Source organism: Cryptomeria japonica, chromosome 7 (assembly GCF_030272615.1).
Source record: "Cryptomeria japonica chromosome 7, Sugi_1.0, whole genome shotgun sequence".
Taxonomy (NCBI): domain Eukaryota; kingdom Viridiplantae; phylum Streptophyta; class Pinopsida; order Cupressales; family Cupressaceae; genus Cryptomeria; species Cryptomeria japonica.
In genome coordinates, this window is record NC_081411.1 from 105,894,385 (window position 1) to 105,897,667 (window position 3,283).

Sequence of the window (3,283 nt, forward strand, 5' to 3'; positions counted from 1 at the left end):
TGTGCATGATGATTTAATGAAAGAGGGAAGAGGAGAAGAGGGCATAGTTTATGGAGAAGGTCAGCAAGTGTCCCAACTAAGTTTTGACCATGGAGACTAACATCCTTTCTAATATACTTTATGTCATTGAAAAAATTTGAGGTTTGTAACAGGATACGACATCCATCAAAGCATAATAGAGTTGACATTCTAACAAGATGGTAGATTAAACAATGTAGGAAAGAATCAATTGAAAATAAATAAAAGATTGCAGTTTATAATGGTAAAATTAAAAGGGGAAATGAACAAACATAACACTACTTTGGAAGTCTGCAAAGATGGTGCATAGCACAATATAGAGACAGGCTATGCAAGAAACCAGAATAGAAAAGATGCAAGGTTGAGTCATAGAGTAGGGTATGATATCCATCAAAGCGTAAAGGCTTTTGGAACTCTACCATAAATATAGTTGCCATGTATTTGATAAAATCAATAACTATCTAAAAAAATGAAATGCTAGGGAGAGATATTAAATATGAAGACAAAAAGCAATTGAAAAGGCATCGACGGTGAAATGAACCACTAGAGGAATTATTGTAATTCAAAAAATTAAAGGGTATCAAATTGGAGAAGATACAATATAAGAAGTATTGACCAAGGATGTAGAGGTGTGTGGGCATTGGCCAAGATTGGCCAAGAGAGCTAGAGGTATTGTGTAGAGAGGATTGATTGGAGATTATTAATTGCATATTTTAATAAATATTTTGTTGTAATCTTTATGTCAATTCAATTTGTGTGAAAAGAATCTATACATTTATGATAACTATTATTTAGTTTCTAAGTTAGGTAGAGGAATATTTATGTGCTAGCATCAAATTTTATAAGAGATTAAAAAGTACTATCTATAATATTAATTTGTTTCTCAACAACTTAATATTAACATACATAATTCTATATTATTAACCATATTAATACTGTTATCCATGTTACTACCTTAGTGCAAACATAGTAAGAACTTACAACCTACATATACAGTAATCCCAACTTTTGTGTCTCATGACCTAGATGCAAAAGAAAGTCTCTCTCCTTCAATAATCTTAAAAAATCTTACTATAAAAATTGACGTGAACAAGAACCCATCAACTATCCAACTCATGTGGTTTTCTAGATCCTCCCACAAACTCTTTCAAGATCAATAAACTGACTTACTTATTGCTTATTTCACCCTTATGCTTGTACATCAAGGAAGTTACATAGAAATCAACATACATATCACAATTTTCAAAAATGAAATACTAGAAAAGGTTTCACATTGCATTCCATAAGAACATAATATTCTTGATTGTAGTCACTGTTATTAATCGTTGCCACTCAATCTCAAACAACATAGACAAGTGCCACTTCCATTCGAAGCTTCCCTTAACTTTAGGCATTTTAGCATGAAATGGGAATGACACATCAGTTATTATTCCCCCTCCCCATAATGTTAAATTTCCACTTATTCACACGACTAGGAATACTAAAATGCGAATCATATTAGATTGCATATTACTATTTTGGATCCTACTTTCTAGATCTTGTTGCACATGATCGCTATTGCCAATGAACATATTCACTGAATGATCATCTTCCAATGAATTACAATAGTTGAAAGATCACTGTAGGCAGAGGACCTTTGTACTTATCTTCTCTCCAATACAATCATTCTTCAACTTTCATACACCATACTAAAAGGATGAAATTGCATATTGTACATTTGTCTCCATATCAAGCATGTGGCCCCATCCTCGATTACAAATGAGAGGTTTCTAATTGATATCCAAACTTTGACGCCTCCATCCTCCAATTACCTATTGCTAGCTTAGTTGAATTTGACTATGAGACTCATATATGAGAACCTTACTAGACCATCAGTCACTACTGAAAATGTTTTCGTAAGACAATTATTTATTAAAACGTCAATCACTGCCAAAAATGCATTCATAAGACAATTATTTATTTATTTAACATTGATGACACAATGATAATGAATTTTTTTATAAATAATATGATATTACTCAAAGTTTATAAACCTACAAACAAATAACAAAATCTAAGAGACTGCGATTTAAAAAAAGATTAAAAATAAAACCTAAAAATCTAAGTTCTAAATCATCACCTACTCATCGATTTGGAGAACAAAAATAAACATTTTAAAATCACTAAACTTTAAGGTAGCCACAACACCCTCACTTTCTAGGTAGCTCTTAGATTTGTTCATGTTACACCAGGTTTTTCAAACCAACTTTGAAATGCACATGCACATGATTTTTCACTGCTTTAATACCATAAGAGAAAAATGAAGAACAATTATTAAAATGAAAAAAAATTGCACACATAATAATATTATTCTTCTATCCCATACATTTTTATTGTTACAAATTTCAAATATATCATATGAGTTATATAACTCCTATAATAACTCCACTGATATCTCACACTAAATCTAGGTGGGTTGTTCAACCACCTTTCTAAGACCCTAAATTAAGAGAAAATCAGTTTCAAAGAATTTTAAATCAGAAAAAAAATCAAGAAATCTGGAAGGAATTACAACAAAAAGTGTTCCATGTGAATGAGTGAAATATCCCTTTGAAAAGAAGCTTGCTAAGTGAATAATTTTGTAGATGAAAAACTAATTCATTTCCCAAAGAAGAAGTAATCCACAAGAGGCCACTAGGAAATTACGGAATATCACAAAGCATTTTTGTGATATTTTTCTTGTTACATATATTGCGCATGTTGAATGATACATGTATTTTTGAAGCCAACAATGTCAAGCCTAATTTCAATGTAGAAGCCACCTCCTCAACAAGGTGACGCTGACCCTAAAAGGAGGATATCATAGTCAATGATATCTAGAATAATTTGTGAAGTTAAAACAACATCAAGGTGAAGCCATTCATTTATAAGGTTGTTGAAAGAGAAAAGGAAAATCTGTCAAAAACTAAAAAAGAGTTGATTTGTATAAGAATATCATGAATCTTGTAAGTGCTACAAAATTACTCGAAACCATCGACATCAAGTTGTGTGAAGAAGTTACATCCTAGCCATAGAAAAGGTTGTAGTATTTTAACAAAAGAATTTAAGCCCTCTTTTGAAGGAAAGAAAGTGTGGATACCTAATGGAGTAATAGCTAAGTAAAATGCAATACAAAATGATATCACAAAATCATCGTAAGGGAGAAGACTGTACAAGTTAGTTGAAGAAATGGAAGAAGAAATGAATTCAATTGTACATGCTATTCAAAGAAGATCTGAAGATTGAA